The 27,133-nt window shown below is 43.6% G+C and overlaps 17 non-coding genes across 17 annotated transcripts; all 17 read left to right on the top strand.

Annotated features, from left to right (window-relative positions):
* The first annotated feature begins 1,179 nt into the window (after window positions 1-1,179).
* Window positions 1,180-1,251, top strand: TRNAG-CCC (transfer RNA glycine (anticodon CCC)). The gene has a single exon. It is a non-coding gene; the product is annotated as a tRNA-Gly (tRNA).
* Window positions 1,252-2,773: 1,522 nt separating this feature from the next.
* On the top strand, window positions 2,774-2,845 carry TRNAG-UCC (transfer RNA glycine (anticodon UCC)). The gene has a single exon. It is a non-coding gene; the product is annotated as a tRNA-Gly (tRNA).
* Window positions 2,846-4,380: 1,535 nt separating this feature from the next.
* Window positions 4,381-4,452, top strand: TRNAG-CCC (transfer RNA glycine (anticodon CCC)). The gene has a single exon. It is a non-coding gene; the product is annotated as a tRNA-Gly (tRNA).
* A 1,522-nt stretch (window positions 4,453-5,974) lies between these two features.
* Window positions 5,975-6,046, top strand: TRNAG-UCC (transfer RNA glycine (anticodon UCC)). Its single transcript has one exon. It is a non-coding gene; the product is annotated as a tRNA-Gly (tRNA).
* A 1,533-nt stretch (window positions 6,047-7,579) lies between these two features.
* On the top strand, window positions 7,580-7,651 carry TRNAG-CCC (transfer RNA glycine (anticodon CCC)). Its single transcript has one exon. It is a non-coding gene; the product is annotated as a tRNA-Gly (tRNA).
* Window positions 7,652-9,173: 1,522 nt separating this feature from the next.
* On the top strand, window positions 9,174-9,245 carry TRNAG-UCC (transfer RNA glycine (anticodon UCC)). Its single transcript has one exon. It is a non-coding gene; the product is annotated as a tRNA-Gly (tRNA).
* A 1,535-nt stretch (window positions 9,246-10,780) lies between these two features.
* On the top strand, window positions 10,781-10,852 carry TRNAG-CCC (transfer RNA glycine (anticodon CCC)). Its single transcript has one exon. It is a non-coding gene; the product is annotated as a tRNA-Gly (tRNA).
* A 1,522-nt stretch (window positions 10,853-12,374) lies between these two features.
* Window positions 12,375-12,446, top strand: TRNAG-UCC (transfer RNA glycine (anticodon UCC)). The gene has a single exon. It is a non-coding gene; the product is annotated as a tRNA-Gly (tRNA).
* Window positions 12,447-13,970: 1,524 nt separating this feature from the next.
* TRNAG-UCC (transfer RNA glycine (anticodon UCC)) lies at window positions 13,971-14,042 on the top strand. Its single transcript has one exon. It is a non-coding gene; the product is annotated as a tRNA-Gly (tRNA).
* Window positions 14,043-15,575: 1,533 nt separating this feature from the next.
* Window positions 15,576-15,647, top strand: TRNAG-CCC (transfer RNA glycine (anticodon CCC)). The gene has a single exon. It is a non-coding gene; the product is annotated as a tRNA-Gly (tRNA).
* Window positions 15,648-17,148: 1,501 nt separating this feature from the next.
* On the top strand, window positions 17,149-17,220 carry TRNAG-UCC (transfer RNA glycine (anticodon UCC)). Its single transcript has one exon. It is a non-coding gene; the product is annotated as a tRNA-Gly (tRNA).
* A 1,533-nt stretch (window positions 17,221-18,753) lies between these two features.
* On the top strand, window positions 18,754-18,825 carry TRNAG-CCC (transfer RNA glycine (anticodon CCC)). The gene has a single exon. It is a non-coding gene; the product is annotated as a tRNA-Gly (tRNA).
* A 1,501-nt stretch (window positions 18,826-20,326) lies between these two features.
* TRNAG-UCC (transfer RNA glycine (anticodon UCC)) lies at window positions 20,327-20,398 on the top strand. The gene has a single exon. It is a non-coding gene; the product is annotated as a tRNA-Gly (tRNA).
* A 1,533-nt stretch (window positions 20,399-21,931) lies between these two features.
* Window positions 21,932-22,003, top strand: TRNAG-CCC (transfer RNA glycine (anticodon CCC)). Its single transcript has one exon. It is a non-coding gene; the product is annotated as a tRNA-Gly (tRNA).
* Window positions 22,004-23,504: 1,501 nt separating this feature from the next.
* Window positions 23,505-23,576, top strand: TRNAG-UCC (transfer RNA glycine (anticodon UCC)). Its single transcript has one exon. It is a non-coding gene; the product is annotated as a tRNA-Gly (tRNA).
* Window positions 23,577-25,109: 1,533 nt separating this feature from the next.
* On the top strand, window positions 25,110-25,181 carry TRNAG-CCC (transfer RNA glycine (anticodon CCC)). Its single transcript has one exon. It is a non-coding gene; the product is annotated as a tRNA-Gly (tRNA).
* A 1,501-nt stretch (window positions 25,182-26,682) lies between these two features.
* Window positions 26,683-26,754, top strand: TRNAG-UCC (transfer RNA glycine (anticodon UCC)). The gene has a single exon. It is a non-coding gene; the product is annotated as a tRNA-Gly (tRNA).
* The last annotated feature ends 379 nt before the right edge of the window (window positions 26,755-27,133 follow it).

The raw sequence follows: 27,133 nt of genomic DNA, 5'->3' as shown, positions 1-27,133 counted from the left end.
GTCCCCAACATTTTGTGCATACTTGTGCCCTCACCTGAATGTAGCACCACCTTGTAGCCGTCGGAGGTAACTGCAGCTCACAAAATGTTTCATCAGAGGGCAAGTTTAGAGGAATCCAAAAGGCAGATGTCCATGGAAAGAGCCTCCGACTGCAGCAGGAAGTTTGGATGCTTCAAATTTGCATAGCTTCCAGTCCAACGTCCTCTCATGTACCGAACGCTCCCAAACGCTCTAAAGCCTTATACCGGCAAGCCCTCACCGGGTAGATCTCTGGCTCCCAGGAAAAGCCAAATACTGAGCATGCAAGCACTAGGATCACAGAGAGAGAGAGAGACAGAGAGCGTCGGAGAGCTGTTGTCTTGTTAAAGGCCTGAAACGGCTAGTGCCTAAGAGGGTCTGGACTTTCAGTTGTGACTGATTGTGAGAGGGGAAGATAAAGATTTTCTGCACCCAGCATGCCTTGCGATATACTTAGGCAAATGAGGTGAGAGCCCGACCAATCCCACGTCACTTCTCTGAATGCCTCCTCATCTGCATAAAGAGAACACTTTCACAAAGGAGCAGAGTGGCGCAGCGGAAGCGTGCTGGGCCCATAACCCAGAGGTCGATGGATCGAAACCATCCTCTGCTAATTTTGCTTGATTTTCCTTCCAAGGACCAAGCTGTCATTTCCACATAGCCAGAAAGGAAAAGTGCAAGCTTGTGCCAGCTATGTGAGAAAAGACTTCTCAACTATTCGTGTCTGTGTAATACAAGAGTGATCGTGAAAGGTACAACCCTGTACTTTGAAAGTAAAGACACACAATTATAACCATAAATGACTGACTGGTGGGAGCTTCACACAACTTTCTGGGCATGCTTTGAATTTCATTCTTCCCTTTTTGTTCTGCTCTTATCTATCTCCTGGGCATTTCATGGAATGTTCTCTTTCTCTTCCCTGCTTTGCTTCCCATGCTGCCTATATATGCTCATTTCTACTATTTGTACTGTTGCTTTTCATTTCTTCTCTTCTGCACAACTTTGTCCTTGGTTTCAATCCCCAGTTCCTTACCCTCTGCAAAAAACGTTCTACTGCTTCTCATGTTGGTATCTAAACCAAATGCACCATTGAAGCTGGTGCAAGATAGTCATTGATTTCTGCAACGTAATATTTAGAACCGAGAGCTAACACATCAGAGGGCGTTGGTGGTATAGTGGTGAGCATAGCTGCTTCCCAAGCAGTTGACCCGGGTTCGATTCCCGGCCAACGCACTGAAAATACTTATATATTCTGCAAGCAGGATATATTGTAATGCAACATGTCACAAAATGGAAATTTCACGAACAGATTAATCAGCCATATATAAAAAAATAAACAAATACGTGGGCAAACATCTCAATCGCACCTTCTGCTACATACATTGTCCTAATATATGATAAGTTTCATAAAGCAGAGTCACAACACACATGTGCTGGTAATAAATTTGTTACAGTGGGCAAACAATGGAAGGGCTGAGGCCCGACCAGACATTGTAACTCCAGCATCTCTATGTTAAAAAGCATTTCTAGGCAATATCTAGCCTCTGAAAAAATATGCAAGATCCACCGATAAATCTGGCAAAAGTCCCTAACATTTTGTGCATACTTGTGCTCTCACCTGAATGTAGCGCCACCTTGTAGCTGTCGAAGGAAACTGCTGCTCACAAAATGTTTTATCAGAAGGCAAGTTGAGAGGAATCCAAGAGTCAGATGTCCATGGAAAGAACCACTCACTGAAGCAGGAATGTTGGAGGCTTCATATTCGCATAGTTTCCTGTCCAACGTCCACTCACGTCCCGAACGCTCCCAAACGCTCAAAAGCCTCACACCGGGCAAGCCCTCACCGGGTATATCTCTGGCTCCAAGGTAAAGCCAAATCCTGAGCATGCTAGTGCTAGGATCACAGAGCGAGAGAGAGATGGTTCAAGAGCTACTGTCTTGATAAAGGCCTGAAACGGCTAGTGCCTAAGAGTGTCTGACTTTCAGTTATGACTGATTGTGAGAGGGGAATATGAAGTTTTTCTGCACCCAGCATGCCTTGGGATATACTTATGCAAATGAGGTGAGAGCCAGACCAATCCCATGCTACTCTGCCTAATGCTCCTTATCTGCATAAAAAGAACACTTTCACAACGGAGCAGAGTGGCGCAGCGGAAGCGTGCTGGGCCCATAACCCAGAGGTCGATGGATCGAAACCATCCTCTGCTAATTTTGCTTGATTTTACTTCCAAGGACCAAGCTGTCATTTCCACGCTACCAGCAAGGAAAAGCGCAAGCTTGTGCCAGCTATGTGAGAAAAGACTTCTCAACTATCTGTGTCTGCTGAAATACAAGAGAGGGATCGTCAAAAGCTCCACACTGTACTTTGAAAGTAAAGGCACACAATAATAAGCATGAATGACTGGTGGGACCTTCAAACACTTTTATGTGGAGGCTTTGAATTTCATTCTTCCCTTTTTTGTTCTGCTCTTATCTATCTCCTGGGCATTTCATGGAATGTTCTCTATTTCTCTTCCCTGCTTTGCTTCCCATGCTGCCTCTATGTGTTCATATCTATTATTTGTATTGCTGCTTTCCATTCTTCTCTTCTGCACAGCTTTGTCCTTAGTTTCAATCCCAGTTCCTTACCCTCTACAAAAACTTTCTATTGCTTTTCATGTTGGTATCTAAACCAAATGCACCATTGAAGCTGGTGCATGATAGTCATTGAACTCAGGGTCCTAATGTTTAGAACCGAGAGCGCAAAGATCAGAGGGCGTTGGTGGTATAGTGGTGAGCATAGCTGCCTTCCAAGCAGTTGACCCGGGTTCGATTCCCGGCCAACGCAGTACAAATACTTATATATTCTGCAAGCAGGATATATTTTAAAGCAACATTTCACAAAATGGTAATATAATTAAGAGGTTAATCAGCCATTATATAAAAAATAAACAAATATGTAGGCAAGCATTTCGATCGCCCCTTCTGCTATATTCATTGTCCTAATATATGATAAGTTTCATAAAGCAGAGTCACCACTCACATGTACTGGTAAAAAAATATGTTACAGTGGGCAGACAATGAAAGGGCTGAGGCCCGACCAGACATTTTAACTCCAGCATCTCTATGTTAAAAAGCATTTCCTAGGCAATATTTAGCCTCTGAAAAAAATATGCAAGGTCCAGCAATAAATCTGGCAAAAGTCCCCAACATTTTGTGCATACTTGTGCCCTCACCTGAATGTAGCACCACCTTGTAGCCGTCGGAGGTAACTGCAGCTCACAAAATGTTTCATCAGAGGGCAAGTTTAGAGGAATCCAAAAGGCAGATGTCCATGGAAAGAGCCTCCGACTGCAGCAGGAAGTTTGGATGCTTCAAATTTGCATAGCTTCCAGTCCAACGTCCTCTCATGTACCGAACGCTCCCAAACGCTCTAAAGCCTTATACCGGCAAGCCCTCACCGGGTAGATCTCTGGCTCCCAGGAAAAGCCAAATACTGAGCATGCAAGCACTAGGATCACAGAGAGAGAGAGAGAGACAGAGAGCGTCGGAGAGCTGTTGTCTTGTTAAAGGCCTGAAACGGCTAGTGCCTAAGAGGGTCTGGACTTTCAGTTGTGACTGATTGTGAGAGGGGAAGATAAAGATTTTCTGCACCCAGCATGCCTTGCGATATACTTAGGCAAATGAGGTGAGAGCCCGACCAATCCCACGTCACTTCTCTGAATGCCTCCTCATCTGCATAAAGAGAACACTTTCACAAAGGAGCAGAGTGGCGCAGCGGAAGCGTGCTGGGCCCATAACCCAGAGGTCGATGGATCGAAACCATCCTCTGCTAATTTTGCTTGATTTTCCTTCCAAGGACCAAGCTGTCATTTCCACATAGCCAGAAAGGAAAAGTGCAAGCTTGTGCCAGCTATGTGAGAAAAGACTTCTCAACTATTCGTGTCTGTGTAATACAAGAGTGATCGTGAAAGGTACAACCCTGTACTTTGAAAGTAAAGACACACAATTATAACCATAAATGACTGACTGGTGGGAGCTTCACACAACTTTCTGGGCATGCTTTGAATTTCATTCTTCCCTTTTTGTTCTGCTCTTATCTATCTCCTGGGCATTTCATGGAATGTTCTCTTTCTCTTCCCTGCTTTGCTTCCCATGCTGCCTATATATGCTCATTTCTACTATTTGTACTGTTGCTTTTCATTTCTTCTCTTCTGCACAACTTTGTCCTTGGTTTCAATCCCCAGTTCCTTACCCTCTGCAAAAAACGTTCTACTGCTTCTCATGTTGGTATCTAAACCAAATGCACCATTGAAGCTGGTGCAAGATAGTCATTGATTTCTGCAACGTAATATTTAGAACCGAGAGCTAACACATCAGAGGGCGTTGGTGGTATAGTGGTGAGCATAGCTGCTTCCCAAGCAGTTGACCCGGGTTCGATTCCCGGCCAACGCACTGAAAATACTTATATATTCTGCAAGCAGGATATATTGTAATGCAACATGTCACAAAATGGAAATTTCACGAACAGATTAATCAGCCATATATAAAAAAATAAACAAATACGTGGGCAAACATCTCAATCGCACCTTCTGCTACATACATTGTCCTAATATATGATAAGTTTCATAAAGCAGAGTCACAACACACATGTGCTGGTAATAAATTTGTTACAGTGGGCAAGCAATGGAAGGGCTGAGGCCCGACCAGACATTGTAACTCCAGCATCTCTATGTTAAAAAGCATTTCTAGGCAATATCTAGCCTCTGAAAAAATATGCAAGATCCACCGATAAATCTGGCAAAAGTCCCTAACATTTTGTGCATACTTGTGCTCTCACCTGAATGTAGCGCCACCTTGTAGCTGTCGAAGGAAACTGCTGCTCACAAAATGTTTTATCAGAAGGCAAGTTGAGAGGAATCCAAGAGTCAGATGTCCATGGAAAGAACCACTCACTGAAGCAGGAATGTTGGAGGCTTCATATTCGCATAGTTTCCTGTCCAACGTCCACTCACGTCCCGAACGCTCCCAAACGCTCAAAAGCCTCACACCGGGCAAGCCCTCACCGGGTATATCTCTGGCTCCAAGGTAAAGCCAAATCCTGAGCATGCTAGTGCTAGGATCACAGAGCGAGAGAGAGATGGTTCAAGAGCTACTGTCTTGATAAAGGCCTGAAACGGCTAGTGCCTAAGAGTGTCTGACTTTCAGTTATGACTGATTGTGAGAGGGGAAGATGAAGTTTTTCTGCACCCAGCATGCCTTGGGATATACTTATGCAAATGAGGTGAGAGCCAGACCAATCCCATGCTACTCTGCCTAATGCTCCTTATCTGCATAAAAAGAACACTTTCACAACGGAGCAGAGTGGCGCAGCGGAAGCGTGCTGGGCCCATAACCCAGAGGTCGATGGATCGAAACCATCCTCTGCTAATTTTGCTTGATTTTACTTCCAAGGACCAAGCTGTCATTTCCACGCTACCAGCAAGGAAAAGCGCAAGCTTGTGCCAGCTATGTGAGAAAAGACTTCTCAACTATCTGTGTCTGCTGAAATACAAGAGAGGGATCGTCAAAAGCTCCACACTGTACTTTGAAAGTAAAGGCACACAATAATAAGCATGAATGACTGGTGGGACCTTCAAACACTTTTATGTGGAGGCTTTGAATTTCATTCTTCCCTTTTTTGTTCTGCTCTTATCTATCTCCTGGGCATTTCATGGAATGTTCTCTATTTCTCTTCCCTGCTTTGCTTCCCATGCTGCCTCTATGTGTTCATATCTATTATTTGTATTGCTGCTTTCCATTCTTCTCTTCTGCACAGCTTTGTCCTTGGTTTCAATCCCAGTTCCTTACCTTCTACAAAAACTTTCTATTGCTTTTCATGTTGGTATCTAAACCAAATGCACCATTGAAGCTGGTGCATGATAGTCATTGAACTCAGGGTCCTAATGTTTAGAACCGAGAGCGCAAAGATCTGAGGGCGTTGGTGGTATAGTGGTGAGCATAGCTGCCTTCCAAGCAGTTGACCCGGGTTCGATTCCCGGCCAACGCAATACAAATACTTATATATTCTGCAAGCAGGATATATTTTAAAGCAACATTTCACAAAATGGTAATATAATTAAGAGGTTAATCAGCCATTATATAAAAAATAAACAAATATGTAGGCAAGCATTTCGATCGCCCCTTCTGCTATATTCATTGTCCTAATATATGATAAGTTTCATAAAGCAGTGTCACCACTCACATGCAGTGGTAAAAAAATATGTTACAGTGGGCAGACAATGAAAGGGCTGAGGCCCAACCAGACATTTTAACTCCAGCATCTCTATGTTAAAAAGCATTTCCTAGGCAATATTTAGCCTCTGAAAAAAATATGCAAGATCCAGCAATAAATCTGGCAAAAGTCCCCAACATTTTGTGCATACTTGTGCCCTCACCTGAATGTAGCACCACCTTGTAGCCGTCGGAGGTAACTGCAGCTCACAAAATGTTTCATCAGAGGGCAAGTTTAGAGGAATCCAAAAGGCAGATGTCCATGGAAAGAGCCTCCGACTGCAGCAGGAAGTTTGGATGCTTCAAATTTGCATAGCTTCCAGTCCAACGTCCTCTCATGTACCGAACGCTCCCAAACGCTCTAAAGCCTTATACCGGCAAGCCCTCACCGGGTAGATCTCTGGCTCCCAGGAAAAGCCAAATACTGAGCATGCAAGCACTAGGATCACAGAGAGAGAGAGAGACAGAGAGCGTCGGAGAGCTGTTGTCTTGTTAAAGGCCTGAAACGGCTAGTGCCTAAGAGGGTCTGGACTTTCAGTTGTGACTGATTGTGAGAGGGGAAGATAAAGATTTTCTGCACCCAGCATGCCTTGCGATATACTTAGGCAAATGAGGTGAGAGCCCGACCAATCCCACGTCACTTCTCTGAATGCCTCCTCATCTGCATAAAGAGAACACTTTCACAAAGGAGCAGAGTGGCGCAGCGGAAGCGTGCTGGGCCCATAACCCAGAGGTCGATGGATCGAAACCATCCTCTGCTAATTTTGCTTGATTTTCCTTCCAAGGACCAAGCTGTCATTTCCACATAGCCAGAAAGGAAAAGTGCAAGCTTGTGCCAGCTATGTGAGAAAAGACTTCTCAACTATTCGTGTCTGTGTAATACAAGAGTGATCGTGAAAGGTACAACCCTGTACTTTGAAAGTAAAGACACACAATTATAACCATAAATGACTGACTGGTGGGAGCTTCACACAACTTTCTGGGCATGCTTTGAATTTCATTCTTCCCTTTTTGTTCTGCTCTTATCTATCTCCTGGGCATTTCATGGAATGTTCTCTTTCTCTTCCCTGCTTTGCTTCCCATGCTGCCTATATATGCTCATTTCTACTATTTGTACTGTTGCTTTTCATTTCTTCTCTTCTGCACAACTTTGTCCTTGGTTTCAATCCCCAGTTCCTTACCCTCTGCAAAAAACGTTCTACTGCTTCTCATGTTGGTATCTAAACCAAATGCACCATTGAAGCTGGTGCAAGATAGTCATTGATTTCTGCAACGTAAAATTTAGAACCGAGAGCTAACACATCAGAGGGCGTTGGTGGTATAGTGGTGAGCATAGCTGCTTCCCAAGCAGTTGACCCGGGTTCGATTCCCGGCCAACGCACTGAAAATACTTATATATTCTGCAAGCAGGATATATTGTAATGCAACATGTCACAAAATGGAAATTTCACGAACAGATTAATCAGCCATATATAAAAAAATAAACAAATACGTGGGCAAACATCTCAATCGCACCTTCTGCTACATACATTGTCCTAATATATGATAAGTTTCATAAAGCAGAGTCACAACACACATGTGCTGGTAATAAATTTGTTACAGTGGGCAAACAATGGAAGGGCTGAGGCCCGACCAGACATTGTAACTCCAGCATCTCTATGTTAAAAAGCATTTCTAGGCAATATCTAGCCTCTGAAAAAATATGCAAGATCCACCGATAAATCTGGCAAAAGTCCCTAACATTTTGTGCATACTTGTGCTCTCACCTGAATGTAGCGCCACCTTGTAGCTGTCGAAGGAAACTGCTGCTCACAAAATGTTTTATCAGAAGGCAAGTTGAAAGGAATCCAAGAGTCAGATGTCCATGGAAAGAACCACTCACTGAAGCAGGAATGTTGGAGGCTTCATATTCGCATAGTTTCCTGTCCAACGTCCACTCACGTCCCGAACGCTCCCAAACGCTCAAAAGCCTCACACCGGGCAAGCCCTCACCGGGTATATCTCTGGCTCCAAGGTAAAGCCAAATCCTGAGCATGCTAGTGCTAGGATCACAGAGCGAGAGAGAGATGGTTCAAGAGCTACTGTCTTGATAAAGGCCTGAAACGGCTAGTGCCTAAGAGTGTCTGACTTTCAGTTATGACTGATTGTGAGAGGGGAATATGAAGTTTTTCTGCACCCAGCATGCCTTGGGATATACTTATGCAAATGAGGTGAGAGCCAGACCAATCCCATGCTACTCTGCCTAATGCTCCTTATCTGCATAAAAAGAACACTTTCACAACGGAGCAGAGTGGCGCAGCGGAAGCGTGCTGGGCCCATAACCCAGAGGTCGATGGATCGAAACCATCCTCTGCTAATTTTGCTTGATTTTACTTCCAAGGACCAAGCTGTCATTTCCACGCTACCAGCAAGGAAAAGCGCAAGCTTGTGCCAGCTATGTGAGAAAAGACTTCTCAACTATCTGTGTCTGCTGAAATACAAGAGAGGGATCGTCAAAAGCTCCACACTGTACTTTGAAAGCAAAGGCACACAATAATAAGCATGAATGACTGGTGGGACCTTCAAACACTTTTATGTGGAGGCTTTGAATTTCATTCTTCCCTTTTTTGTTCTGCTCTTATCTATCTCCTGGGCATTTCATGGAATGTTCTCTATTTCTCTTTCCTGCTTTGCTTCCCATGCTGCCTCTATGTGTTCATATCTATTATTTGTATTGCTGCTTTCCATTCTTCTCTTCTGCACAGCTTTGTCCTTAGTTTCAATCCCAGTTCCTTACCCTCTACAAAAACTTTCTATTGCTTTTCATGTTGGTATCTAAACCAAATGCACCATTGAAGCTGGTGCATGATAGTCATTGAACTCAGGGTCCTAATGTTTAGAACCGAGAGCGCAAAGATCAGAGGGCGTTGGTGGTATAGTGGTGAGCATAGCTGCCTTCCAAGCAGTTGACCCGGGTTCGATTCCCGGCCAACGCAGTACAAATACTTATATATTCTGCAAGCAGGATATATTTTAAAGCAACATTTCACAAAATGGTAATATAATTAAGAGGTTAATCAGCCATTATATAAAAAATAAACAAATATGTAGGCAAGCATTTCGATCGCCCCTTCTGCTATATTCATTGTCCTAATATATGATAAGTTTCATAAAGCAGAGTCACCACTCACATGTACTGGTAAAAAAATATGTTACAGTGGGCAGACAATGAAAGGGCTGAGGCCCGACCAGACATTTTAACTCCAGCATCTCTATGTTAAAAAGCATTTCCTAGGCAATATTTAGCCTCTGAAAAAAATATGCAAGGTCCAGCAATAAATCTGGCAAAAGTCCCCAACATTTTGTGCATACTTGTGCCCTCACCTGAATGTAGCACCACCTTGTAGCCGTCGGAGGTAACTGCAGCTCACAAAATGTTTCATCAGAGGGCAAGTTTAGAGGAATCCAAAAGGCAGATGTCCATGGAAAGAGCCTCCGACTGCAGCAGGAAGTTTGGATGCTTCAAATTTGCATAGCTTCCAGTCCAACGTCCTCTCATGTACCGAACGCTCCCAAACGCTCTAAAGCCTTATACCGGCAAGCCCTCACCGGGTAGATCTCTGGCTCCCAGGAAAAGCCAAATACTGAGCATGCAAGCACTAGGATCACAGAGAGAGAGAGAGAGACAGAGAGCGTCGGAGAGCTGTTGTCTTGTTAAAGGCCTGAAACGGCTAGTGCCTAAGAGGGTCTGGACTTTCAGTTGTGACTGATTGTGAGAGGGGAAGATAAAGATTTTCTGCACCCAGCATGCCTTGCGATATACTTAGGCAAATGAGGTGAGAGCCCGACCAATCCCACGTCACTTCTCTGAATGCCTCCTCATCTGCATAAAGAGAACACTTTCACAAAGGAGCAGAGTGGCGCAGCGGAAGCGTGCTGGGCCCATAACCCAGAGGTCGATGGATCGAAACCATCCTCTGCTAATTTTGCTTGATTTTCCTTCCAAGGACCAAGCTGTCATTTCCACATAGCCAGAAAGGAAAAGTGCAAGCTTGTGCCAGCTATGTGAGAAAAGACTTCTCAACTATTCGTGTCTGTGTAATACAAGAGTGATCGTGAAAGGTACAACCCTGTACTTTGAAAGTAAAGACACACAATTATAACCATAAATGACTGACTGGTGGGAGCTTCACACAACTTTCTGGGCATGCTTTGAATTTCATTCTTCCCTTTTTGTTCTGCTCTTATCTATCTCCTGGGCATTTCATGGAATGTTCTCTTTCTCTTCCCTGCTTTGCTTCCCATGCTGCCTATATATGCTCATTTCTACTATTTGTACTGTTGCTTTTCATTTCTTCTCTTCTGCACAACTTTGTCCTTGGTTTCAATCCCCAGTTCCTTACCCTCTGCAAAAAACGTTCTACTGCTTCTCATGTTGGTATCTAAACCAAATGCACCATTGAAGCTGGTGCAAGATAGTCATTGATTTCTGCAACGTAATATTTAGAACCGAGAGCTAACACATCAGAGGGCGTTGGTGGTATAGTGGTGAGCATAGCTGCTTCCCAAGCAGTTGACCCGGGTTCGATTCCCGGCCAACGCACTGAAAATACTTATATATTCTGCAAGCAGGATATATTGTAATGCAACATGTCACAAAATGGAAATTTCACGAACAGATTAATCAGCCATATATAAAAAAATAAACAAATACGTGGGCAAACATCTCAATCGCACCTTCTGCTACATACATTGTCCTAATATATGATAAGTTTCATAAAGCAGAGTCACAACACACATGTGCTGGTAATAAATTTGTTACAGTGGGCAAGCAATGGAAGGGCTGAGGCCCGACCAGACATTGTAACTCCAGCATCTCTATGTTAAAAAGCATTTCTAGGCAATATCTAGCCTCTGAAAAAATATGCAAGATCCACCGATAAATCTGGCAAAAGTCCCTAACATTTTGTGCATACTTGTGCTCTCACCTGAATGTAGCGCCACCTTGTAGCTGTCGAAGGAAACTGCTGCTCACAAAATGTTTTATCAGAAGGCAAGTTGAGAGGAATCCAAGAGTCAGATGTCCATGGAAAGAACCACTCACTGAAGCAGGAATGTTGGAGGCTTCATATTCGCATAGTTTCCTGTCCAACGTCCACTCACGTCCCGAACGCTCCCAAACGCTCAAAAGCCTCACACCGGGCAAGCCCTCACCGGGTATATCTCTGGCTCCAAGGTAAAGCCAAATCCTGAGCATGCTAGTGCTAGGATCACAGAGCGAGAGAGAGATGGTTCAAGAGCTACTGTCTTGATAAAGGCCTGAAACGGCTAGTGCCTAAGAGTGTCTGACTTTCAGTTATGACTGATTGTGAGAGGGGAAGATGAAGTTTTTCTGCACCCAGCATGCCTTGGGATATACTTATGCAAATGAGGTGAGAGCCAGACCAATCCCATGCTACTCTGCCTAATGCTCCTTATCTGCATAAAAAGAACACTTTCACAACGGAGCAGAGTGGCGCAGCGGAAGCGTGCTGGGCCCATAACCCAGAGGTCGATGGATCGAAACCATCCTCTGCTAATTTTGCTTGATTTTACTTCCAAGGACCAAGCTGTCATTTCCACGCTACCAGCAAGGAAAAGCGCAAGCTTGTGCCAGCTATGTGAGAAAAGACTTCTCAACTATCTGTGTCTGCTGAAATACAAGAGAGGGATCGTCAAAAGCTCCACACTGTACTTTGAAAGTAAAGGCACACAATAATAAGCATGAATGACTGGTGGGACCTTCAAACACTTTTATGTGGAGGCTTTGAATTTCATTCTTCCCTTTTTTGTTCTGCTCTTATCTATCTCCTGGGCATTTCATGGAATGTTCTCTATTTCTCTTCCCTGCTTTGCTTCCCATGCTGCCTCTATGTGTTCATATCTATTATTTGTATTGCTGCTTTCCATTCTTCTCTTCTGCACAGCTTTGTCCTTGGTTTCAATCCCAGTTCCTTACCTTCTACAAAAACTTTCTATTGCTTTTCATGTTGGTATCTAAACCAAATGCACCATTGAAGCTGGTGCATGATAGTCATTGAACTCAGGGTCCTAATGTTTAGAACCGAGAGCGCAAAGATCTGAGGGCGTTGGTGGTATAGTGGTGAGCATAGCTGCCTTCCAAGCAGTTGACCCGGGTTCGATTCCCGGCCAACGCAATACAAATACTTATATATTCTGCAAGCAGGATATATTTTAAAGCAACATTTCACAAAATGGTAATATAATTAAGAGGTTAATCAGCCATTATATAAAAAATAAACAAATATGTAGGCAAGCATTTCGATCGCCCCTTCTGCTATATTCATTGTCCTAATATATGATAAGTTTCATAAAGCAGTGTCACCACTCACATGCAGTGGTAAAAAAATATGTTACAGTGGGCAGACAATGAAAGGGCTGAGGCCCAACCAGACATTTTAACTCCAGCATCTCTATGTTAAAAAGCATTTCCTAGGCAATATTTAGCCTCTGAAAAAAATATGCAAGATCCAGCAATAAATCTGGCAAAAGTCCCCAACATTTTGTGCATACTTGTGCCCTCACCTGAATGTAGCACCACCTTGTAGCCGTCGGAGGTAACTGCAGCTCACAAAATGTTTCATCAGAGGGCAAGTTTAGAGGAATCCAAAAGGCAGATGTCCATGGAAAGAGCCTCCGACTGCAGCAGGAAGTTTGGATGCTTCAAATTTGCATAGCTTCCAGTCCAACGTCCTCTCATGTACCGAACGCTCCCAAACGCTCTAAAGCCTTATACCGGCAAGCCCTCACCGGGTAGATCTCTGGCTCCAAGGTAAAGCCAAATCCTGAGCATGCTAGTGCTAGGATCACAGAGCGAGAGAGAGATGGTTCAAGAGCTACTGTCTTGATAAAGGCCTGAAACGGCTAGTGCCTAAGAGTGTCTGACTTTCAGTTATGACTGATTGTGAGAGGGGAATATGAAGTTTTTCTGCACCCAGCATGCCTTGGGATATACTTATGCAAATGAGGTGAGAGCCAGACCAATCCCATGCTACTCTGCCTAATGCTCCTTATCTGCATAAAAAGAACACTTTCACAACGGAGCAGAGTGGCGCAGCGGAAGCGTGCTGGGCCCATAACCCAGAGGTCGATGGATCGAAACCATCCTCTGCTAATTTTGCTTGATTTTACTTCCAAGGACCAAGCTGTCATTTCCACGCTACCAGCAAGGAAAAGCGCAAGCTTGTGCCAGCTATGTGAGAAAAGACTTCTCAACTATCTGTGTCTGCTGAAATACAAGAGAGGGATCGTCAAAAGCTCCACACTGTACTTTGAAAGCAAAGGCACACAATAATAAGCATGAATGACTGGTGGGACCTTCAAACACTTTTATGTGGAGGCTTTGAATTTCATTCTTCCCTTTTTTGTTCTGCTCTTATCTATCTCCTGGGCATTTCATGGAATGTTCTCTATTTCTCTTTCCTGCTTTGCTTCCCATGCTGCCTCTATGTGTTCATATCTATTATTTGTATTGCTGCTTTCCATTCTTCTCTTCTGCACAGCTTTGTCCTTAGTTTCAATCCCAGTTCCTTACCCTCTACAAAAACTTTCTATTGCTTTTCATGTTGGTATCTAAACCAAATGCACCATTGAAGCTGGTGCATGATAGTCATTGAACTCAGGGTCCTAATGTTTAGAACCGAGAGCGCAAAGATCAGAGGGCGTTGGTGGTATAGTGGTGAGCATAGCTGCCTTCCAAGCAGTTGACCCGGGTTCGATTCCCGGCCAACGCAGTACAAATACTTATATATTCTGCAAGCAGGATATATTTTAAAGCAACATTTCACAAAATGGTAATATAATTAAGAGGTTAATCAGCCATTATATAAAAAATAAACAAATATGTAGGCAAGCATTTCGATCGCCCCTTCTGCTATATTCATTGTCCTAATATATGATAAGTTTCATAAAGCAGAGTCACCACTCACATGTACTGGTAAAAAAATATGTTACAGTGGGCAGACAATGAAAGGGCTGAGGCCCGACCAGACATTTTAACTCCAGCATCTCTATGTTAAAAAGCATTTCCTAGGCAATATTTAGCCTCTGAAAAAAATATGCAAGATCCAGCAATAAATCTGGCAAAAGTCCCCAACATTTTGTGCATACTTGTGCCCTCACCTGAATGTAGCACCACCTTGTAGCCGTCGGAGGTAACTGCAGCTCACAAAATGTTTCATCAGAGGGCAAGTTTAGAGGAATCCAAAAGGCAGATGTCCATGGAAAGAGCCTCCGACTGCAGCAGGAAGTTTGGATGCTTCAAATTTGCATAGCTTCCAGTCCAACGTCCTCTCATGTACCGAACGCTCCCAAACGCTCTAAAGCCTTATACCGGCAAGCCCTCACCGGGTAGATCTCTGGCTCCCAGGAAAAGCCAAATACTGAGCATGCAAGCACTAGGATCACAGAGAGAGAGAGAGACAGAGAGCGTCGGAGAGCTGTTGTCTTGTTAAAGGCCTGAAACGGCTAGTGCCTAAGAGGGTCTGGACTTTCAGTTGTGACTGATTGTGAGAGGGGAAGATAAAGATTTTCTGCACCCAGCATGCCTTGCGATATACTTAGGCAAATGAGGTGAGAGCCCGACCAATCCCACGTCACTTCTCTGAATGCCTCCTCATCTGCATAAAGAGAACACTTTCACAAAGGAGCAGAGTGGCGCAGCGGAAGCGTGCTGGGCCCATAACCCAGAGGTCGATGGATCGAAACCATCCTCTGCTAATTTTGCTTGATTTTCCTTCCAAGGACCAAGCTGTCATTTCCACATAGCCAGAAAGGAAAAGTGCAAGCTTGTGCCAGCTATGTGAGAAAAGACTTCTCAACTATTCGTGTCTGTGTAATACAAGAGTGATCGTGAAAGGTACAACCCTGTACTTTGAAAGTAAAGACACACAATTATAACCATAAATGACTGACTGGTGGGAGCTTCACACAACTTTCTGGGCATGCTTTGAATTTCATTCTTCCCTTTTTGTTCTGCTCTTATCTATCTCCTGGGCATTTCATGGAATGTTCTCTTTCTCTTCCCTGCTTTGCTTCCCATGCTGCCTATATATGCTCATTTCTACTATTTGTACTGTTGCTTTTCATTTCTTCTCTTCTGCACAACTTTGTCCTTGGTTTCAATCCCCAGTTCCTTACCCTCTGCAAAAAACGTTCTACTGCTTCTCATGTTGGTATCTAAACCAAATGCACCATTGAAGCTGGTGCAAGATAGTCATTGATTTCTGCAACGTAATATTTAGAACCGAGAGCTAACACATCAGAGGGCGTTGGTGGTATAGTGGTGAGCATAGCTGCTTCCCAAGCAGTTGACCCGGGTTCGATTCCCGGCCAACGCACTGAAAATACTTATATATTCTGCAAGCAGGATATATTGTAATGCAACATGTCACAAAATGGAAATTTCACGAACAGATTAATCAGCCATATATAAAAAAATAAACAAATACGTGGGCAAACATCTCAATCGCACCTTCTGCTACATACATTGTCCTAATATATGATAAGTTTCATAAAGCAGAGTCACAACACACATGTGCTGGTAATAAATTTGTTACAGTGGGCAAACAATGGAAGGGCTGAGGCCCGACCAGACATTGTAACTCCAGCATCTCTATGTTAAAAAGCATTTCTAGGCAATATCTAGCCTCTGAAAAAATATGCAAGATCCACCGATAAATCTGGCAAAAGTCCCTAACATTTTGTGCATACTTGTGCTCTCACCTGAATGTAGCGCCACCTTGTAGCTGTCGAAGGAAACTGCTGCTCACAAAATGTTTTATCAGAAGGCAAGTTGAGAGGAATCCAAGAGTCAGATGTCCATGGAAAGAACCACTCACTGAAGCAGGAATGTTGGAGGCTTCATATTCTCATAGTTTCCTGTCCAACGTCCACAACACTCCCAAACGCTCAAAAGCCTCGCCCTCACCGGGTATATCTCTGGCTCCAAGGTAAAGCCAAATCCTGAGCATGCTAGTGCTAGGATCACAGAGCGAGAGAGAGATGGTTCAAGAGCTACTGTCTTGATAAAGGCCTGAAACGGCTAGTGCCTAAGAGTGTCTGACTTTCAGTTATGACTGATTGTGAGAGGGGAAGATGAAGTTTTTCTGCACCCAGCATGCCTTGGGATATACTTATGCAAATGAGGTGAGAGCCAGACCAATCCCATGCTACTCTGCCTAATGCTCCTTATCTGCATAAAAAGAACACTTTCACAACGGAGCAGAGTGGCGCAGCGGAAGCGTGCTGGGCCCATAACCCAGAGGTCGATGGATCGAAACCATCCTCTGCTAATTTTGCTTGATTTTACTTCCAAGGACCAAGCTGTCATTTCCACGCTACCAGCAAGGAAAAGCGCAAGCTTGTGCCAGCTATGTGAGAAAAGACTTCTCAACTATCTGTGTCTGCTGAAATACAAGAGAGGGATCGTCAAAAGCTCCACACTGTACTTTGAAAGTAAAGGCACACAATAATAAGCATGAATGACTGGTGGGACCTTCAAACACTTTTATGTGGAGGCTTTGAATTTCATTCTTCCCTTTTTTATTCTGCTCTTATCTATCTCCTGGGCATTTCATGGAATGTTCTCTATTTCTCTTCCCTGCTTTGCTTCCCATGCTGCCTCTATGTGTTCATATCTATTATTTGTATTGCTGCTTTCCATTCTTCTCTTCTGCACAGCTTTGTCCTTAGTTTCAATCCCAGTTCCTTACCCTCTACAAAAACTTTCTATTGCTTTTCATGTTGGTATCTAAACCAAATGCACCATTGAAGCTGGTGCATGATAGTCATTGAACTCAGGGTCCTAATGTTTAGAACCGAGAGCGCAAAGATCAGAGGGCGTTGGTGGTATAGTGGTGAGCATAGCTGCCTTCCAAGCAGTTGACCCGGGTTCGATTCCCGGCCAACGCAGTACAAATACTTATATATTCTGCAAGCAGGATATATTTTAAAGCAACATTTCACAAAATGGTAATATAATTAAGAGGTTAATCAGCCATTATATAAAAAATAAACAAATATGTAGGCAAGCATTTCGATCGCCCCTTCTGCTATATTCATTGTCCTAATATATGATAAGTTTCATAAAGCAGAGTCACCACTCACATGTACTGGTAAAAAAATATGTTACAGTGGGCAGACAATGAAAGGGCTGAGGCCCGACCAGACATTTTAACTCCAGCATCTCTATGTTAAAAAGCATTTCCTAGGCAATATTTAGCCTCTGAAAAAAATATGCAAGGTCCAGCAATAAATCTGGCAAAAGTCCCCAACATTTTGTGCATACTTGTGCCCTCACCTGAATGTAGCACCACCTTGTAGCCGTCGGAGGTAACTGCAGCTCACAAAATGTTTCATCAGAGGGCAAGTTTAGAGGAATCCAAAAGGCAGATGTCCATGGAAAGAGCCTCCGACTGCAGCAGGAAGTTTGGATGCTTCAAATTTGCATAGCTTCCAGTCCAACGTCCTCTCATGTACCGAACGCTCCCAAACGCTCTAAAGCCTTATACCGGCAAGCCCTCACCGGGTAGATCTCTGGCTCCCAGGAAAAGCCAAATACTGAGCATGCAAGCACTAGGATCACAGAGAGAGAGAGAGACAGAGAGCGTCGGAGAGCTGTTGTCTTGTTAAAGGCCTGAAACGGCTAGTGCCTAAGAGGGTCTGGACTTTCAGTTGTGACTGATTGTGAGAGGGGAAGATAAAGATTTTCTGCACCCAGCATGCCTTGCGATATACTTAGGCAAATGAGGTGAGAGCCCGACCAATCCCACGTCACTTCTCTGAATGCCTCCTCATCTGCATAAAGAGAACACTTTCACAAAGGAGCAGAGTGGCGCAGCGGAAGCGTGCTGGGCCCATAACCCAGAGGTCGATGGATCGAAACCATCCTCTGCTAATTTTGCTTGATTTTCCTTCCAAGGACCAAGCTGTCATTTCCACATAGCCAGAAAGGAAAAGTGCAAGCTTGTGCCAGCTATGTGAGAAAAGACTTCTCAACTATTCGTGTCTGTGTAATACAAGAGTGATCGTGAAAGGTACAACCCTGTACTTTGAAAGTAAAGACACACAATTATAACCATAAATGACTGACTGGTGGGAGCTTCACACAACTTTCTGGGCATGCTTTGAATTTCATTCTTCCCTTTTTGTTCTGCTCTTATCTATCTCCTGGGCATTTCATGGAATGTTCTCTTTCTCTTCCCTGCTTTGCTTCCCATGCTGCCTATATATGCTCATTTCTACTATTTGTACTGTTGCTTTTCATTTCTTCTCTTCTGCACAACTTTGTCCTTGGTTTCAATCCCCAGTTCCTTACCCTCTGCAAAAAACGTTCTACTGCTTCTCATGTTGGTATCTAAACCAAATGCACCATTGAAGCTGGTGCAAGATAGTCATTGATTTCTGCAACGTAATATTTAGAACCGAGAGCTAACACATCAGAGGGCGTTGGTGGTATAGTGGTGAGCATAGCTGCTTCCCAAGCAGTTGACCCGGGTTCGATTCCCGGCCAACGCACTGAAAATACTTATATATTCTGCAAGCAGGATATATTGTAATGCAACATGTCACAAAATGGAAATTTCACGAACAGATTAATCAGCCATATATAAAAAAATAAACAAATACATGGGCAAACATCTCAATCGCACCTTCTGCTACATACATTGTCCTAATATATGATAAGTTTCATAAAGCAGAGTCACAACACACATGTGCTGGTAATAAATTTGTTACAGTGGGCAAGCAATGGAAGGGCTGAGGCCCGACCAGACATTGTAACTCCAGCATCTCTATGTTAAAAAGCATTTCTAGGCAATATCTAGCCTCTGAAAAAATATGCAAGATCCACCGATAAATCTGGCAAAAGTCCCTAACATTTTGTGCATACTTGTGCTCTCACCTGAATGTAGCGCCACCTTGTAGCTGTCGAAGGAAACTGCTGCTCACAAAATGTTTTATCAGAAGGCAAGTTGAGAGGAATCCAAGAGTCAGATGTCCATGGAAAGAACCACTCACTGAAGCAGGAATGTTGGAGGCTTCATATTCTCATAGTTTCCTGTCCAACGTCCACAACACTCCCAAACGCTCAAAAGCCTCGCCCTCACCGGGTATATCTCTGGCTCCAAGGTAAAGCCAAATCCTGAGCATGCTAGTGCTAGGATCACAGAGCGAGAGAGAGATGGTTCAAGAGCTACTGTCTTGATAAAGGCCTGAAACGGCTAGTGCCTAAGAGTGTCTGACTTTCAGTTATGACTGATTGTGAGAGGGGAATATGAAGTTTTTCTGCACCCAGCATGCCTTGGGATATACTTATGCAAATGAGGTGAGAGCCAGACCAATCCCATGCTACTCTGCCTAATGCTCCTTATCTGCATAAAAAGAACACTTTCACAACGGAGCAGAGTGGCGCAGCGGAAGCGTGCTGGGCCCATAACCCAGAGGTCGATGGATCGAAACCATCCTCTGCTAATTTTGCTTGATTTTACTTCCAAGGACCAAGCTGTCATTTCCACGCTACCAGCAAGGAAAAGCGCAAGCTTGTGCCAGCTATGTGAGAAAAGACTTCTCAACTATCTGTGTCTGCTGAAATACAAGAGAGGGATCGTCAAAAGCTCCACACTGTACTTTGAAAGCAAAGGCACACAATAATAAGCATGAATGACTGGTGGGACCTTCAAACACTTTTATGTGGAGGCTTTGAATTTCATTCTTCCCTTTTTTGTTCTGCTCTTATCTATCTCCTGGGCATTTCATGGAATGTTCTCTATTTCTCTTTCCTGCTTTGCTTCCCATGCTGCCTCTATGTGTTCATATCTATTATTTGTATTGCTGCTTTCCATTCTTCTCTTCTGCACAGCTTTGTCCTTAGTTTCAATCCCAGTTCCTTACCCTCTACAAAAACTTTCTATTGCTTTTCATGTTGGTATCTAAACCAAATGCACCATTGAAGCTGGTGCATGATAGTCATTGAACTCAGGGTCCTAATGTTTAGAACCGAGAGCGCAAAGATCAGAGGGCGTTGGTGGTATAGTGGTGAGCATAGCTGCCTTCCAAGCAGTTGACCCGGGTTCGATTCCCGGCCAACGCAGTACAAATACTTATATATTCTGCAAGCAGGATATATTTTAAAGCAACATTTCACAAAATGGTAATATAATTAAGAGGTTAATCAGCCATTATATAAAAAATAAACAAATATGTAGGCAAGCATTTCGATCGCCCCTTCTGCTATATTCATTGTCCTAATATATGATAAGTTTCATAAAGCAGAGTCACCACTCACATGTACTGGTAAAAAAATATGTTACAGTGGGCAGACAATGAAAGGGCTGAGGCCCGACCAGACATTTTAACTCCAGCATCTCTATGTTAAAAAGCATTTCCTAGGCAATATTTAGCCTCTGAAAAAAATATGCAAGATCCAGCAATAAATCTGGCAAAAGTCCCCAACATTTTGTGCATACTTGTGCCCTCACCTGAATGTAGCACCACCTTGTAGCCGTCGGAGGTAACTGCAGCTCACAAAATGTTTCATCAGAGGGCAAGTTTAGAGGAATCCAAAAGGCAGATGTCCATGGAAAGAGCCTCCGACTGCAGCAGGAAGTTTGGATGCTTCAAATTTGCATAGCTTCCAGTCCAACGTCCTCTCATGTACCGAACGCTCCCAAACGCTCTAAAGCCTTATACCGGCAAGCCCTCACCGGGTAGATCTCTGGCTCCCAGGAAAAGCCAAATACTGAGCATGCAAGCACTAGGATCACAGAGAGAGAGAGAGACAGAGAGCGTCGGAGAGCTGTTGTCTTGTTAAAGGCCTGAAACGGCTAGTGCCTAAGAGGGTCTGGACTTTCAGTTGTGACTGATTGTGAGAGGGGAAGATAAAGATTTTCTGCACCCAGCATGCCTTGCGATATACTTAGGCAAATGAGGTGAGAGCCCGACCAATCCCACGTCACTTCTCTGAATGCCTCCTCATCTGCATAAAGAGAACACTTTCACAAAGGAGCAGAGTGGCGCAGCGGAAGCGTGCTGGGCCCATAACCCAGAGGTCGATGGATCGAAACCATCCTCTGCTAATTTTGCTTGATTTTCCTTCCAAGGACCAAGCTGTCATTTCCACATAGCCAGAAAGGAAAAGTGCAAGCTTGTGCCAGCTATGTGAGAAAAGACTTCTCAACTATTCGTGTCTGTGTAATACAAGAGTGATCGTGAAAGGTACAACCCTGTACTTTGAAAGTAAAGACACACAATTATAACCATAAATGACTGACTGGTGGGAGCTTCACACAACTTTCTGGGCATGCTTTGAATTTCATTCTTCCCTTTTTGTTCTGCTCTTATCTATCTCCTGGGCATTTCATGGAATGTTCTCTTTCTCTTCCCTGCTTTGCTTCCCATGCTGCCTATATATGCTCATTTCTACTATTTGTACTGTTGCTTTTCATTTCTTCTCTTCTGCACAACTTTGTCCTTGGTTTCAATCCCCAGTTCCTTACCCTCTGCAAAAAACGTTCTACTGCTTCTCATGTTGGTATCTAAACCAAATGCACCATTGAAGCTGGTGCAAGATAGTCATTGATTTCTGCAACGTAATATTTAGAACCGAGAGCTAACACATCAGAGGGCGTTGGTGGTATAGTGGTGAGCATAGCTGCTTCCCAAGCAGTTGACCCGGGTTCGATTCCCGGCCAACGCACTGAAAATACTTATATATTCTGCAAGCAGGATATATTGTAATGCAACATGTCACAAAATGGAAATTTCACGAACAGATTAATCAGCCATATATAAAAAAATAAACAAATACGTGGGCAAACATCTCAATCGCACCTTCTGCTACATACATTGTCCTAATATATGATAAGTTTCATAAAGCAGAGTCACAACACACATGTGCTGGTAATAAATTTGTTACAGTGGGCAAACAATGGAAGGGCTGAGGCCCGACCAGACATTGTAACTCCAGCATCTCTATGTTAAAAAGCATTTCTAGGCAATATCTAGCCTCTGAAAAAATATGCAAGATCCACCGATAAATCTGGCAAAAGTCCCTAACATTTTGTGCATACTTGTGCTCTCACCTGAATGTAGCGCCACCTTGTAGCTGTCGAAGGAAACTGCTGCTCACAAAATGTTTTATCAGAAGGCAAGTTGAGAGGAATCCAAGAGTCAGATGTCCATGGAAAGAACCACTCACTGAAGCAGGAATGTTGGAGGCTTCATATTCTCATAGTTTCCTGTCCAACGTCCACAACACTCCCAAACGCTCAAAAGCCTCGCCCTCACCGGGTATATCTCTGGCTCCAAGGTAAAGCCAAATCCTGAGCATGCTAGTGCTAGGATCACAGAGCGAGAGAGAGATGGTTCAAGAGCTACTGTCTTGATAAAGGCCTGAAACGGCTAGTGCCTAAGAGTGTCTGACTTTCAGTTATGACTGATTGTGAGAGGGGAAGATGAAGTTTTTCTGCACCCAGCATGCCTTGGGATATACTTATGCAAATGAGGTGAGAGCCAGACCAATCCCATGCTACTCTGCCTAATGCTCCTTATCTGCATAAAAAGAACACTTTCACAACGGAGCAGAGTGGCGCAGCGGAAGCGTGCTGGGCCCATAACCCAGAGGTCGATGGATCGAAACCATCCTCTGCTAATTTTGCTTGATTTTACTTCCAAGGACCAAGCTGTCATTTCCACGCTACCAGCAAGGAAAAGCGCAAGCTTGTGCCAGCTATGTGAGAAAAGACTTCTCAACTATCTGTGTCTGCTGAAATACAAGAGAGGGATCGTCAAAAGCTCCACACTGTACTTTGAAAGTAAAGGCACACAATAATAAGCATGAATGACTGGTGGGACCTTCAAACACTTTTATGTGGAGGCTTTGAATTTCATTCTTCCCTTTTTTATTCTGCTCTTATCTATCTCCTGGGCATTTCATGGAATGTTCTCTATTTCTCTTCCCTGCTTTGCTTCCCATGCTGCCTCTATGTGTTCATATCTATTATTTGTATTGCTGCTTTCCATTCTTCTCTTCTGCACAGCTTTGTCCTTAGTTTCAATCCCAGTTCCTTACCCTCTACAAAAACTTTCTATTGCTTTTCATGTTGGTATCTAAACCAAATGCACCATTGAAGCTGGTGCATGATAGTCATTGAACTCAGGGTCCTAATGTTTAGAACCGAGAGCGCAAAGATCAGAGGGCGTTGGTGGTATAGTGGTGAGCATAGCTGCCTTCCAAGCAGTTGACCCGGGTTCGATTCCCGGCCAACGCAGTACAAATACTTATATATTCTGCAAGCAGGATATATTTTAAAGCAACATTTCACAAAATGGTAATATAATTAAGAGGTTAATCAGCCATTATATAAAAAATAAACAAATATGTAGGCAAGCATTTCGATCGCCCCTTCTGCTATATTCATTGTCCTAATATATGATAAGTTTCATAAAGCAGAGTCACCACTCACATGTACTGGTAAAAAAATATGTTACAGTGGGCAGACAATGAAAGGGCTGAGGCCCGACCAGACATTTTAACTCCAGCATCTCTATGTTAAAAAGCATTTCCTAGGCAATATTTAGCCTCTGAAAAAAATATGCAAGGTCCAGCAATAAATCTGGCAAAAGTCCCCAACATTTTGTGCATACTTGTGCCCTCACCTGAATGTAGCACCACCTTGTAGCCGTCGGAGGTAACTGCAGCTCACAAAATGTTTCATCAGAGGGCAAGTTTAGAGGAATCCAAAAGGCAGATGTCCATGGAAAGAGCCTCCGACTGCAGCAGGAAGTTTGGATGCTTCAAATTTGCATAGCTTCCAGTCCAACGTCCTCTCATGTACCGAACGCTCCCAAACGCTCTAAAGCCTTATACCGGCAAGCCCTCACCGGGTAGATCTCTGGCTCCCAGGAAAAGCCAAATACTGAGCATGCAAGCACTAGGATCACAGAGAGAGAGAGAGACAGAGAGCGTCGGAGAGCTGTTGTCTTGTTAAAGGCCTGAAACGGCTAGTGCCTAAGAGGGTCTGGACTTTCAGTTGTGACTGATTGTGAGAGGGGAAGATAAAGATTTTCTGCACCCAGCATGCCTTGCGATATACTTAGGCAAATGAGGTGAGAGCCCGACCAATCCCACGTCACTTCTCTGAATGCCTCCTCATCTGCATAAAGAGAACACTTTCACAAAGGAGCAGAGTGGCGCAGCGGAAGCGTGCTGGGCCCATAACCCAGAGGTCGATGGATCGAAACCATCCTCTGCTAATTTTGCTTGATTTTCCTTCCAAGGACCAAGCTGTCATTTCCACATAGCCAGAAAGGAAAAGTGCAAGCTTGTGCCAGCTATGTGAGAAAAGACTTCTCAACTATTCGTGTCTGTGTAATACAAGAGTGATCGTGAAAGGTACAACCCTGTACTTTGAAAGTAAAGACACACAATTATAACCATAAATGACTGACTGGTGGGAGCTTCACACAACTTTCTGGGCATGCTTTGAATTTCATTCTTCCCTTTTTGTTCTGCTCTTATCTATCTCCTGGGCATTTCATGGAATGTTCTCTTTCTCTTCCCTGCTTTGCTTCCCATGCTGCCTATATATGCTCATTTCTACTATTTGTACTGTTGCTTTTCATTTCTTCTCTTCTGCACAACTTTGTCCTTGGTTTCAATCCCCAGTTCCTTACCCTCTGCAAAAAACGTTCTACTGCTTCTCATGTTGGTATCTAAACCAAATGCACCATTGAAGCTGGTGCAAGATAGTCATTGATTTCTGCAACGTAATATTTAGAACCGAGAGCTAACACATCAGAGGGCGTTGGTGGTATAGTGGTGAGCATAGCTGCTTCCCAAGCAGTTGACCCGGGTTCGATTCCCGGCCAACGCACTGAAAATACTTATATATTCTGCAAGCAGGATATATTGTAATGCAACATGTCACAAAATGGAAATTTCACGAACAGATTAATCAGCCATATATAAAAAAATAAACAAATACATGGGCAAACATCTCAATCGCACCTTCTGCTACATACATTGTCCTAATATATGATAAGTTTCATAAAGCAGAGTCACAACACACATGTGCTGGTAATAAATTTGTTACAGTGGGCAAGCAATGGAAGGGCTGAGGCCCGACCAGACATTGTAACTCCAGCATCTCTATGTTAAAAAGCATTTCTAGGCAATATCTAGCCTCTGAAAAAATATGCAAGATCCACCGATAAATCTGGCAAAAGTCCCTAACATTTTGTGCATACTTGTGCTCTCACCTGAATGTAGCGCCACCTTGTAGCTGTCGAAGGAAACTGCTGCTCACAAAATGTTTTATCAGAAGGCAAGTTGAGAGGAATCCAAGAGTCAGATGTCCATGGAAAGAACCACTCACTGAAGCAGGAATGTTGGAGGCTTCATATTCTCATAGTTTCCTGTCCAACGTCCACAACACTCCCAAACGCTCAAAAGCCTCGCCCTCACCGGGTATATCTCTGGCTCCAAGGTAAAGCCAAATCCTGAGCATGCTAGTGCTAGGATCACAGAGCGAGAGAGAGATGGTTCAAGAGCTACTGTCTTGATAAAGGCCTGAAACGGCTAGTGCCTAAGAGTGTCTGACTTTCAGTTATGACTGATTGTGAGAGGGGAATATGAAGTTTTTCTGCACCCAGCATGCCTTGGGATATACTTATGCAAATGAGGTGAGAGCCAGACCAATCCCATGCTACTCTGCCTAATGCTCCTTATCTGCATAAAAAGAACACTTTCACAACGGAGCAGAGTGGCGCAGCGGAAGCGTGCTGGGCCCATAACCCAGAGGTCGATGGATCGAAACCATCCTCTGCTAATTTTGCTTGATTTTACTTCCAAGGACCAAGCTGTCATTTCCACGCTACCAGCAAGGAAAAGCGCAAGCTTGTGCCAGCTATGTGAGAAAAGACTTCTCAACTATCTGTGTCTGCTGAAATACAAGAGAGGGATCGTCAAAAGCTCCACACTGTACTTTGAAAGCAAAGGCACACAATAATAAGCATGAATGACTGGTGGGACCTTCAAACACTTTTATGTGGAGGCTTTGAATTTCATTCTTCCCTTTTTTGTTCTGCTCTTATCTATCTCCTGGGCATTTCATGGAATGTTCTCTATTTCTCTTTCCTGCTTTGCTTCCCATGCTGCCTCTATGTGTTCATATCTATTATTTGTATTGCTGCTTTCCATTCTTCTCTTCTGCACAGCTTTGTCCTTAGTTTCAATCCCAGTTCCTTACCCTCTACAAAAACTTTCTATTGCTTTTCATGTTGGTATCTAAACCAAATGCACCATTGAAGCTGGTGCATGATAGTCATTGAACTCAGGGTCCTAATGTTTAGAACCGAGAGCGCAAAGATCAGAGGGCGTTGGTGGTATAGTGGTGAGCATAGCTGCCTTCCAAGCAGTTGACCCGGGTTCGATTCCCGGCCAACGCAGTACAAATACTTATATATTCTGCAAGCAGGATATATTTTAAAGCAACATTTCACAAAATGGTAATATAATTAAGAGGTTAATCAGCCATTATATAAAAAATAAACAAATATGTAGGCAAGCATTTCGATCGCCCCTTCTGCTATATTCATTGTCCTAATATATGATAAGTTTCATAAAGCAGAGTCACCACTCACATGTACTGGTAAAAAAATATGTTACAGTGGGCAGACAATGAAAGGGCTGAGGCCCGACCAGACATTTTAACTCCAGCATCTCTATGTTAAAAAGCATTTCCTAGGCAATATTTAGCCTCTGAAAAAAATATGCAAGATCCAGCAATAAATCTGGCAAAAGTCCCCAACATTTTGTGCATACTTG

This window comes from Lissotriton vulgaris, chromosome 9 (assembly GCF_964263255.1).
Source record: "Lissotriton vulgaris chromosome 9, aLisVul1.2, whole genome shotgun sequence".
NCBI classification, from domain to species: Eukaryota; Metazoa; Chordata; class Amphibia; order Caudata; family Salamandridae; genus Lissotriton; species Lissotriton vulgaris.
This window is presented reverse-complemented; position numbering and strand designations above follow the sequence as displayed.